General features: G+C 42.8%; 1 long non-coding RNA gene across 1 annotated transcript; it reads right to left on the bottom strand.

Annotated features, from left to right (window-relative positions):
- Positions 1-2,851: 2,851 nt before the first annotated feature.
- LOC141554343 (uncharacterized) lies at positions 2,852-8,561 on the bottom strand. The gene is made up of 2 exons (XR_012485849.1): positions 8,347-8,561; positions 2,852-4,037 (listed from the first exon to the last, which is right to left on the bottom strand). It is a non-coding gene; the product is annotated as an uncharacterized LOC141554343 (long non-coding RNA).
- Positions 8,562-12,992: the final 4,431 nt, after the last annotated feature.

The following is a 12,992-nucleotide window of genomic DNA, read 5'->3' as shown; positions in this document are numbered from 1 at the left end:
CTGTCTAAACACATCTGCTGGTAAGCTGGCCAGGCTTGGGACAATTCTACTGGTCAGTGACCTTCCTTTCTGATGCAGAAACTAACCCAATCTGAAAGGGTTCCTAGGTCCTTCCCACTTCCTCCAACCAAGTGGAAACAGGACCTCCAGACCTCTTGTCTCGAAACTTAGACCTGTCCATCCTGCCCTGAGAATAATGTTTGAATGTTTGTGGCAGCTCTTTTTGTAGTGGCTAGAAACTGGAAGATGAATGGATGTCCATCAATTGGAGAATGGTTGGGTAAATTATGGTATATGAAGGTTATGGAATATTATTGCTCTGTAAGAAATGACCAACAGGAGAAATACAGAGAGGCCTGGAGAGACTTACATCAACTGATGCTGAGTGAAATGAGCAGAACCAGAAGATTACTATACACTTAAACAACAATACTGTATGAGGATGTATTCTGAAGGAAATGGATATCTTCAACATAAAGAAGATCCAATTCACTTCCAGTTGATCAATGATGGACAGAAACAACTACACCCAGAGAAGGAACACTGGGAAGTGAATGTAAATTGTTAGCACTACTGTCTATCTACCCAGGTTACTTATACCTTCGGAATCCAATACTTAACGTGCAACAAGAAAATTGGATTTACACAAATATATTGTATCTAGGTTATACTGTAACACATGTAAAATGTATGGGATTGCCTGTCATCTAGGGGAGGGAGTAGAGGGAGGGAGGGGAAAATTTGGAAAAATGAATACAAGGGATAATGTTATAAAAAAAAATTACTCATGCATATATACTGTCAAAAAAAATTTATAATAATAAAATTAATAAAAAAAGGAAGTTGCACTAAAATTGTATGGATAATGGTAAATAAAGTAAAATTATTTTCCCATTAAAAAAAAAAAAGAGAGAGAGAATAATGTTTGATGACCTACTCAAGGGAGGAAATACAGACAGACAAGGCAACTCAGGTGAATCTATGCTATACGTGGGAGACAGAAGTGTCACTCATACCTGCCCCACCTTTTTCCTGAGAAATCTAGAGGTAATCTGGCACCTGGGAGAATCAAAGCAAGTCAGACCTGGTAGCTACCTCTTTCTTTTACATTATGTGCCCCTGGGGTCACAGCACTCCAAAACTAAGTCCACCCCTGGCTGGGCCAATGAATGGCCTGAAACAGATCCTAAAATTTATAGTCAACTGAAACCAGGAAGGTTTCTACTCTTCATGGAGCAGTCCCTGCCTACATCTGGAATGAACTTCCTCCAGATATCTATCTTTAAGAATTCATTATCTTTCTTCTGGGCTCTTCTGGAAGCTTTCTTGCCCCACCTATGACTTCTGTCCCTCTCCTTCCTCAAATGTTCCAGAACAAGTTTCCTTTTCCCTTCCTTGTTTTATACTTAAGTGTGTATATGATCTATTTCCCATGCTTTGCAATAGAATGCAAACTCCTCCAAGTCTGGAGCACTTTTGTTCCTGTCTCTGAATTCTGGTTACCCAGCACAGTACCTTGTACCCTGTAAAGGCTTAGTGTTTATTGAATGTGTAATTGCCAACTTATTTTTCAACGTTAACTTTAGTGAAATTTGAAATCCCTCAGCTTATTTGATAGATAAAAATGTCCTTAATGATTTTTTCCATGAATGTTTGCCATTAAATTTTATTTTTTAATGACAAACATTTATGGAAATCTTAATCACTAAGGACATTTTTATCTACACCCTAGCAAAATATATTATGCATACCTATTGTTGACTATTAAATATGTGATCAGATAAGATTATGAAGCTAATGCATCCTGAGTATAAATGAAAGCTGCTATTATTAGATACAGAGAAAGCAGGATCCTTCTCTCAAAATGAATTCAGGGAAGCCATGCCAGACTCTGCTGCCAGCCCAGACTTTGTGCAGCTTTGCCCTTCCTCACCCTCTGTAACCATACACCTTTCTCTCGTGGCCTTCACTTTCATCTCTAGAATTTCACTTATTAGTGCCAAATCTCAAGGTTCTCTCTGTAGTGTAGTTGAATTTTAACTAGGAGATATTCTGCAAGGATCCGGAAGTTCTTCCACCTAAGTACTCTCTCCTGAAAAGGTAGCAACAGCCCCTGAATTTAGAAGACTCCTTTTTAAACTAACTTATTAGTGCTCCAGGAAACTCTCACCAAAGCTCTACATTGGGATGAGGGTGTTTTCTCATCAAGAAGTATGAATTCATCTAACCATTCTGGAGAGTCATTTGGAACTATACATATCCTTTGATCCATCAATGTCTCTTCCAGGGCTGTATCCCAAGGAAATCACAAAAGAGGGAAAAGGACCCACATGTGCAAAAATATTTGTAGCAGCTCTTTTTGTGATAACAGAATTGGAAAATGAGTAGATGCTCTTCAATTGAGGAATAGCTGAATAAGTTGTGGTATATGAAAATAATGGAATATTATTGTTCTATAAAAAATAATGAATAAGTTGATTTTAGAAAGGCCTGGAAATATTTACAGGAACTGATGCTGAGTGAAACAAGCAGAACCAGGAATACATTGTACACAATAACATCAAGAATGTATGATAATCAACAATGAAAGACTTGGTTCTTCCACTACTTAGTGATTGAGATTTCCATAAATGTTTGTCATTAAAAAACAAAATTTAATGGCAAACATTCATGGAAAAAATCATTAAGGACATTTTTATCTATCAAATAAGCAGAGGGATTTCAAATTTCACTAAAGTTAACTTTAAAAAATAAGGCAATCTCAATAAACTCTATCTGCATCCAGAGAGAGAACTATGGAGATTATGTGGCAATCAGGTTAGCACCCTGGGTACCTTAGAATCAGCTGGAGTCAGGAAAAGCAAAAATCTTTATTCTTGGTCTTTATTAGTAGAAGTGAAGGGAGTGGACGCATAGGATTGCTGCGACCTCACCACCTAGTCTCTCGCAGAAGTGACCCTGGCTAGTCTCCCGGTACCTCCTAGTCCCTCCCACAATTCTCTGTATACACCAAATGATTGGGCCAGCACAGGATAGTGGGAAGAGCCATTATCCAAGCATATTCCTATAGAGTATTGTCCAATTGGTAATTAGCCTCTAGTGCTCAATTGTCTGACCTCAGTGCATTGACTCAAGAGCTCCAGCCCCTTACATCTCCCTCTTTCTTTTGTTTTAGAATACAGGTGGTCATGCCATCCCTAACTTCTCAGGAAAGGAGATGAGAACCCCAAAAAGGAGGTGATCACCCTCCACACTTCTCAGGAAGGGAGATAAAAAGCACCAAAGGGAAGTGGGATTGCTAGTGGGTTTCTGGGCTGAAGGGTCTTACTAGAGACAGATATGCACAAACCCATCAGCATGGGAGGCATTACACAAGCACATAGCAATAACGCAGAGGTTTTTAGTGATGACTCTCCCCTAGCCAGTGCAGGTTCGATGAGGTGTAATAACATGAATTTTACATGCAAGTAATGATATAACAAACAATATAAATCAGCATGGTCTTGCAAAAGATTTCCATAAGTCCTAGAAGGAGGGTATGTAAACATCAGTCACACATACGCCTTCTTCAGCACCAAGAGATAGTACAAAACCAATCTATTGTCCATTGCTTCACATGATTCCTGAAGGTTTTCAAGTCCTATAACAGTCTTATCATATTTCAGAGAATCCAATGATTCCTGCAGATTTTGAAGTCCTGCAACAGTTTTATCCTTTCTCAGAAAATCCAATGATTCCTGAAGATTTTGAAGTCCTGCAACAGTTTTATCATTTCTCAGAAAATCCAATGATTCCTGAGGGTTTTCAAGTCCTACAATAGTCTTTTCATGTCTCAGGGATTCCAATGATTCCTGAGGGGTTTTTTGATGTCCATGAGTCAAACACCATAACTGCCAGGCTCTTTCAGTGATGAGCACAGTCAGCGACAGAACCACCCGATGTTTTTTGAGTCTCCTTCGTTTCAAGGGTCTGCTCTGTCTCTCTCCAATGGACAAGGTAAATACGGATCTTTGGCTCCCATTTGATTCCTTCTCCATCTGTAGAGATACAAGTAGACCCTCTCCCCCAAGCAGTTCACTTATTTGGTTCCTTCCATTCACCACTATCTGGGTCTCTCCACATCACCTGGCGATTATCTAAAGACAATGGAGCTGCTCACACTGGACAATGCCCTTCAGGTGGGTTATAAAACCTGTCTGCTGGAGCCAGTGCATCTTTGTCCAAAATCAAGAAGTTAATAGTATAAAGGGCTAGATTTAGAAGTTCTCTAAGGTTACCTGTGGCTCCCCCTTTCTTTTGTTTTTGGAGGAGTGTCAATGTCTCTGTTTCTTCTCTCTACTATTGCCTGTCCTTGAGGATTAAAGGGTATGCCAGTGGTATATAAATCGTATACTATGCACAAAAGTGTGGAAAATGTTTAGAAGTATATGCAAGTCCATTGTCTGTTTTTATTGCTTATGGTATACCCATAATTGCAAATGCTTGTATAAGGAATTCAGTGACCACTCGGGCTGTCTCTTTTACTGCTGGCATTGCAAAAGTGAATCCTGAAAAAGTGTCTACCACAACGTGGATAAAAGACAGACGACCAAAAGATTTATAATGGGTCACATCCATTTGCCAGATTTCATAGGGTCTCAAACCACGAGGATTCTTCCCTGGAGGGAGTGTAGGAGTGTGGAAAGGAAGACAAGCTGTACAGCTTTTTACTATGCTCCTAGCTTCCTCTCTTGTTATTCCAAATTGTAAACATAAAGCTCAGGCAGCCTAATGATATTTAAAATGAGATTCTTGGGCTTCTTGAAACAAAGGAGTATTGGCCAACATGGTTAGAAGGCTATCTGCCTTTGAAATACCATAAAAAATAGGACCTGGAAGTCCACTATGAGTGGACATTCAAGCTATAAATCTTACCTGGATGCTTTCCCACTTGCTCTTGAAGTTCTTTAAAGAGCTGATACATATTAGAGGCTACAAATTTAATTTAGGCTGTGGCAATTCTTTGTACCACATGTACTGAATAGGCTGAATCAGATATTATATTTATGTCTCCCGGATAATAAGCATGAGCTAGAATGATTGCATACAATTCATTCTGCTGAGTGGACTGAAAAGGAGTTCTGACTATTCTCTTTATAGTTAAGTCACAAGAGTATACAGCACAAATATTATGTTTGGAGGCATCTGTAAAGTTAGTTAGTTGGTCCTTTAAGAGGAACTTTAGAAACCTTTTCTTTAAGAATCCATCGTCAATTATGTAACAGTCTGGTTATCTTTAATGGAGACCCGTGTGTAAAATTTGGAGCCATGGCTAATAAAATTTGTTACTCTGGGATGGTTTCACAGCATACATTAATTTGTACATTAGTATAAAAGGTGTATATCTTGTCAGGTCTTATCTCAGATAATTGTACTGCTCCTTTAATGGCCTTTAATAAAATTCTAGCCACAAGTACTGAGTAAGGAATAAGGCTTTGTTCTGGTTGTGCTGGGAGGTTCACACACTCTACCACACTGTCTCCTTGATGAAGGACTGCTGTGGGTGCCTCTTGTGTAGCAAAAACTGATATTTCCAAGGGTTTTTGAGTGACTCTTTCAACCACATTGGATAAAGCCAGTTCAACTTCTCTCAAAGCCTCTTGGCTTCTTTTGTGAGCTGGCGTGGTGAATTTAAAGCACTGTCTCCCCTTAAAATGTCATATAATGGTTGAAATTGACAGGTAGTCAAGCCTAGCACAGGATGTATCCATTGGATATCTCCTATCAATTTCTGGAAGTCATTTAAGGTGTTTAGCTTCTCTGTTCTTAAGGAGAGTTTTTGTACTGTAAGCACCTTAGGATATACTTTATATCCTAAATATTGAAAAGAAGCATGTCTTTGAATTTTTTCTGGAGCTATGTGCAATTTATAATTCCTTAGTGTTTCCACAGTCTTTTGTAGACATGTTTCTCACATTTGCTCCTCAGGTGCACATCCCAATATATCATCCATGTAATGTAATACTGGAATAAGAGCAGCAGCAACATACATTTGGCATATAGTAGGGCTGTTTTTCATTCCCTGTGGCAAAACTGTCCATTCATATCTTTTATAAGGCTCAGCCAAATTAACACTAGGCACTGAAAAGGCAAATCTTTTCATATCCTCCTTATCTAGAGGGATAGAATAGAAACAATCCTTAATGTCTATAACCTGTAGAGGCCATTCTCTAGGCAAATTGAGTAGGAGATGGAAGTCCAGGTTGAAGAGTTCCCCATAGTTTCCATCTGCTCATTTACCTTTCTTAAATCAGTCAACATCCTCCATTTTCCAGATTTCTTTCTTACAACAAATACTGGGGAATTCCAAGGACTTAGAGAAGGTTTTAAGTATCCTTGGTCAAGTTGTTCCTGTACTATGTCTAGTAAGGCCTGAATTTTATCGCTACCTAAGGGCCACTGTTCTATCCACACTGGTGTATCAGTTTTCCATTGGATAGGAACAGGTGGAAGTGTTTGCAGGCCTTCAACAGCATCCCTGCCTAAAAAACCGAAGTACTCATTTTTAACCCTAATTGTTGTAAAATGTCTCTTCCCCACAGATTGATGGGGATTTTTTCAACTATAAAAGGAGTAAAAACTCCTGTTTCGCCTTCAAATATCCATCTTAAAGGGGTAGCACTAACTTCAGCTGCTATTGATCCTCCTATGCCAGACATGTAGGTGTCTGCCTTAATCTTTGGCTAGTAACTGGGCCAGTTGACTGTGCAATCTGCACCAGTGTCTACCAATCCTTCTAATGGTATGCAATTTATATAGATGGTGAGCATAGGTCATTCAGATGTCACAGCTTCTGTCCAATATATTCCTGGATTTTGTTACTTGGAGTCAGAATCTGGCAACTATCACCAGGTTGCTTATTAGGGGTCTGTATCAGTAAACCTGATGCTACTACTTCTCCTGGTTGATAAGTCACACATTGTCTATCTGTATTAGTGACTGGGATATTATCTACACATTCCTCAGTTTCCCACATCAGTGTATGGATGGATACTGTTTTGTAAGTACTCTCATGAGATAAGAAGGTCAAGCCTACTGTGCCTGGAGGCAAGGGATCCATAGCCTGGAGAGGAACAGATTTCACCTCTCCAGGGGGTATCTCAGTTGTCCCAGCTGCATACAACTCTATTCTCCCCAATTGTAATCCCTTTCTCCCATCAAATGGCTTCCTGGCTGATTGTTCATGTCTGGGTACTGAACTTCTAGGCACTCTCTGGGTGTGGCATCGGCTGCCATCATGCCCCAAGTGTTTTTTGCCTGGGGCCCTGGAGCTGGGCCCCTCATCCTGTTTCATTGAATCAATCTACACTCTGATGCCCATTACAAGCCTCTGTTGCATTTTGGGCATGGGGTATTAGGTCTTGTTCTCCCACCCTGTTTTCTCACTCTGTCTCTATGCCAACATAGAGCTTTCAGATGCCCTACTTTACCACATTGAAACACTGACGAGTCTCTCTGGAAGTTCATTGACAAAAGGGGCCCTGTTTTCCTATTTTGGGATCTTGGGAAGTCTGCATCATAGCCTGGCTATAAAAGGTATTTGTGCCCACTGTGGCACAGTGTCTTATGATCTCCTCTAACGGAGCATCCTTGCGTAGTCCTAGTATAATTCTTCTACAAACCTCATTAGCATTTTCTTTAGCAAGTTGCCTTATCAAAATGTCTGTTACTGCACTTACTTTCACCATTAGTTCGTATGACAGCTGTCTGCAAATGCCCCACAAAATCAGCAAAGGGTTCATTTGGCCCTTGTGCAATTTTTGTGAAGCCTTCACCCTTGTTGTTTTTACCAAGGAGAAAAGCCCATGCTTTGATAGCAGCAGCAGCAAGTTGCTCATATGCTGCTATGAGGTAATTAATATATACTGAAATGTCTGCATAAGAACCTACACCTGTTAGTTGGTCATAGGTGACTGGAGGATTAACTCCACTTTGCCTGTTTTGTTGGGCTTGTATCCTACAGAGCTCACTATATTCAGAAAACCACAATATGTTTGGTCTAGATTCTAAGCATGTCCTTGCTATAGATTTCCAGTCCCTAGGGGTTGACTTCATAAGCCAAATTCTGAATAACATCTTAACATAAGCTGATGTAACCCCATAAAGAGAGCAAGCCTTTTTCAGGTCTTTGAGAACTTCTATATCAAAAGGAGTGTGTCTTCTACTTTCTTGACCTGAAGAGTTAAACTGTTGAATCACCAGATACATGTTGATTTTCAAATCAACTAAATCCTGCCCTTCTTTTGTGGCTTTAAGGCAAAAAAAAAAAAAAAAAAAAAAAAAAAAAAAAAAAAAAAAAGGCACTACCTTTTGCAATCTAGTCATCGGAGAGGGTGATTGCTGGGGGGAGGTGCTGGTGATATCACTGCCCCTCCCATTACTCCTCCTCCATCCATCCCAGAAGGTGAAATTGATGGGGGTGTGTCAAGAACCAGTTCCAATTTAGGAGAGGTTGAAACTGCCTGGTCAGAGGGATAATCACCATACCCTTCACCACACTCTTCACCACACTCTTCACCACGCCCTTCACCACACCCTTCTCTATGCCCTTCACCACACCCTTCTCTATGCCCTTCACCACACCCTTCACCATGCCCTCCACTACACTCTTTACCATGCCCTTCACCACGCCCTTTACCATGCCCTCCACTACACCCTTCACCATGCCCTTCACCACACCCTTTACCACGTCCTTCACCATGCCCTCCACCACACCCTTTACCACACCCTTTACCACTCCCTTCACCACACCCTTTACCACTCCCTTCACCACACCCTTTACCACGCCCTTCACTATGCACCACACCCTTTATCACACCCTTTACCATGCCCTCCACTACACCCTTTACCATGCCCTTCACCACACCCTTTACCATGCCCTCCACTACACCCTTCACCATGCCCTTCACCACACCCTTTACCACGTCCTTCACCATGCCCTCCACCACACCCTTTACCACACCCTTTACCACTCCCTTCACCACACCCTTTACCACGCCCTTCACTATGCACCACACCCTTTATCACACCCTTCACCATGCCCTCCACTACACTCTTTACCATGCCCTTCACCACGCCCTTTACCATGCCCTCCACTACACCCTTCACCATGCCCTTCACCACACCCTTTACCACGTCCTTCACCATGCCCTCCACCACACCCTTTACCGCGTCCTTCACCATGCCCTCCACCACACCCTTTACCACACCCTTTACCACTCCCTTCACCACACCCTTTACCACTCCCTTCACCACACCCTTTACCACGCCCTTCACTATGCACCACACCCTTTATCACACCCTTCACCATGCCCTCCACTACACTCTTTACCATGCCCTTCACCACGCCCTTTACCATGCCCTCCACTACACCCTTCACCATGCCCTTCACCACACCCTTTACCACGTCCTTCACCATGCCCTTCACCACACCCTTTACCACGTCCTTCACCATGCCCTCCACCACACCCTTTACCACACCCTTTACCACTCCCTTCACCACACCCTTTACCACTCCCTTCACCACACCCTTTACCACGCCCTTCACTATGCACCACACCCTTTATCACACCCTTTACCATGCCCTCCACTACACCCTTTACCATGCCCTTCACCACACCCTTTACCACGCCCTTCACCATGCACCACACCCTTTATCACACCCTTCACCATGCCCTTCACCACACCCCTTACCACATCCTTCACCATGCCCTCCACCATACCCTTTACCACACCCTTTACCACTCCCTTCACCATGCCCTTCACCACGCCCTTCACCATGCCCTCCACCGCGCCCTTCACCATGCCCTCCACCACACCCTTCACCACACCCTTTACCACTCCCTTCACCACACCCTTCACCATGCACCACACCCTTTATCACACCCTTTACCATGCCCTCCACTACACCCTTCACCATGCCCTTCACCACACGTGCCCTTACCACATCCTTCACCATGCCCTCCACCACACCCTTTACCACACCCTTTACCACTCCCTTCACCACACCCTTCACCGCGCCCCTCATGCCTTCACCGCGCACTTCACCATGCCCTCCACCACACCCTTCACCACACCCTTTACCACTCCCTTCACCGCACCCTTCACCACGCCCTTCACCATGCACCACACCCTTTATCACACCCTTTACCACTCCCTTCACCATGCCCTTCACCATACCCTTCATCATGCCCTCCACCACACCCTTTACCACTCCCTTCACCATGCCCTTCACCACACCCTTCACCATGCCCTCCACCACACCCTTCACCATGCCCTCCACCACACCCTTTACCACTCCCTTCACCATGCCCTTCACCACGCCCTTCATCCTCACTTAACTCCACATGCCCTCTAGTGATATTGCTATTAATCTGTTCATTGCCTTCCTCTTTTTCCTCACACTTCCTCATCTGGCTGTTCTTAAATTTTTTCTTTTTTCTATAACTTGCAGGATTCTTTAAGGCCAATTTTATTATGTTGTACTTATAGACTGTTTCCTTGGAAATTGAACCAGGAACTTTATCATTGTAGTATTCACATACTTGATCTCCTACTAGTTTCCAATTATCTGCCCCTATATCTTCTTCACTAAAGAATCAAGGGGATGTACGTTCTAATGTATCCACGAATCCATCAATCTGCTCCCAAGTCATAATTAAACCCTGTCTCTTTATGAGTCTGAGTGTGCTTCCTGTAGATGTCCTTAGGGCTGGGGCTGGGGGAGAATCTTTTCCTAATATCTGCCCCATTTCAGCTAGAAAAGGTTACTAGTTTAGCCCTTAATAAGTAAGTTCTCTGTTTGTCTATTAAAATACTCACCCTATTTCCTGGTCCCCAGGGCTTCTTCAGTGAAATTAGGGTCCTTGGCTCCACGTTGGGCGCCAAATGTGGTGACCATGTTATCGCCCTGGACACCTCAGAATCAGCTGGAGTCAGGATAAGCAAAAGTCTTTATTCTTGGTCTTTAGCGGTAGAAGTGAAGAGAGTGGACATGTGAGAGCTCTATGACCTCCCCTTCTCTTCTTTCTCGAAGAAGTGACCCTGGCTAGTCTCACCGCACCTCCTAGTCCCTCCCACAATTCTCTGTGTACACCAAACGATTGGGCCAGCACAGGATCATGGGAGGGGCCATTTTCCAAGCATATTCCTATAGAGTATTGTCCAATCAATAATTAGCCTCAAGTGCTCAATTGTCTGCCCCAGTGCATTGACTCAAGAGTTTCAGCCCTTTACATATATAAATCAACACATGTTATATTGACTTTTCCCCCTTTTTTCTTGTTTTTTTTTCCCCTTGTGGTTTTTCCCTTTTGTTCTGACTTTTTTCTTCCAATATGATTCATAATGAAATGTGTATTTTTTTAAAAAATGTATATATATAGTCAGAAAAAAAAACAATAAAAAGAGAGAACATTTTAAAAATAAACTCAAGAAAAAAAGTGTAAGATCTGATCTATGAAAAATATGCAAAGCCTAGTCACATAGCCTCTAGACATGCTAAGGAAAAAATAAACAAGTTCCTCCTTTCAAAAAACATATCCTATTAGAGAGAAACAGCACAGAAGCAAATATAATATTAATATTACTGTATTTTGAGGAAGGGAGAGTAAAATCAAAAAAGGTTCCCTATCAGCTGAGAAAAGAAAGCTGAGTTTTTCAAGAAACTTGGAATTCTAAAAAACCAAGATATGGGAAAATTGCCTTTTAAACAATTAATAAGTAAACATTTATTAATCACTACTATTTGCCAGCACCACTACTGTGCTAAGCTGCTTTTATGTATAGCCCTTTTTATTCATTCATGGGTTTGTTAATTTATTTATTTATGCACGATCCCTTTTTATCCTCCCATTATTTTCTCCCTTTTACAGTTGAAGAAACTAAATACAAAGGTGAAGTGACTTGTCCGGTGTCATTCAGCTATTAAGCCTCCCAGGCCAAAAAACTGCAGCCCAGCACTCTCCCTACTGAGCACCGGCCGCCTCTGAGAATTTAGAAAATAACTAGTGCGGCCCCTTCACTTACAGATACAGACATTGAGCCCCAGAGGAAGGAAGGGACTTGTTAAATGTCATGTAGTGATTTAGTGGTGAGCTGGGCCAGGAGCCCAGATTACCTCCTACACCAAGTGGAAATGATGCAACGTTAGCAATGGGGGGAGAGACTCCCTCCCCTCCTCCACACAGCCTGCTCAGCAAGGTACAAACCTAGGCCCAAATCCATCCCACAACAATTCCTGGGCCTTTATCTTGCTCCCGACCTCCGGGAGGGTCACACCCTTCTGTCCATAAGGGAGACTCCCAAGTAGTCTCATTCAATTGGAGATCTTGGTCAGGGCCATAATCACCGCTGAGTCTTGAGTCAAAAAATTAGCCCTTGATCTCCTCAACCTCAAACCTCAGAAGGGGAACAGAAGACGACTCTGAACCCCAATCTTTGCTCAGTGCCTTCTGGACTTCCCACCCCGTCTTTCTCCGTGCCAACTTGGCTAATTTCTAACAGGAGATTGCCCACTAAGAAAGCTGCTTTCTTAGCGTAAATAAGCCCATTCCTCGCCACAAACGCGTGCCTGTGTCCATCGGGGTTTGCGGATTCTTTCACCGCCAAGAGGGGCGCCATTGCTGTTAGATCTCCCAGCCCCCATTCTCACACCTCCACAGTCAGGGTGACCATTGAGACGGTACTTTTGGGGCGTGGCCACGGCCGGATGGTGGGGGTGGTTGGTTTTTCAATAGGGGTAAGGGAGGAATAGTTTTAGTGAAAAAAATGTCCCGGTGGATTGGGCACTGTCCCCGAAGTCGCGAGGACCTGGGTCTTTTAACATCTCCATTTCCTCCTGGGTAAAACGGGGAGAATAATACCATCCCCAGCAGCCGCCTGTGATCCTCTAATAAAATAATCCACTGAGCGGCGACCATCCCCCAACCCCACCGCTCCAAGTAGTTACAAGT

This window comes from Sminthopsis crassicaudata, chromosome 1, assembly GCF_048593235.1.
Source record: "Sminthopsis crassicaudata isolate SCR6 chromosome 1, ASM4859323v1, whole genome shotgun sequence".
Taxonomy (NCBI): domain Eukaryota; kingdom Metazoa; phylum Chordata; class Mammalia; order Dasyuromorphia; family Dasyuridae; genus Sminthopsis; species Sminthopsis crassicaudata.
This window is presented reverse-complemented; position numbering and strand designations above follow the sequence as displayed.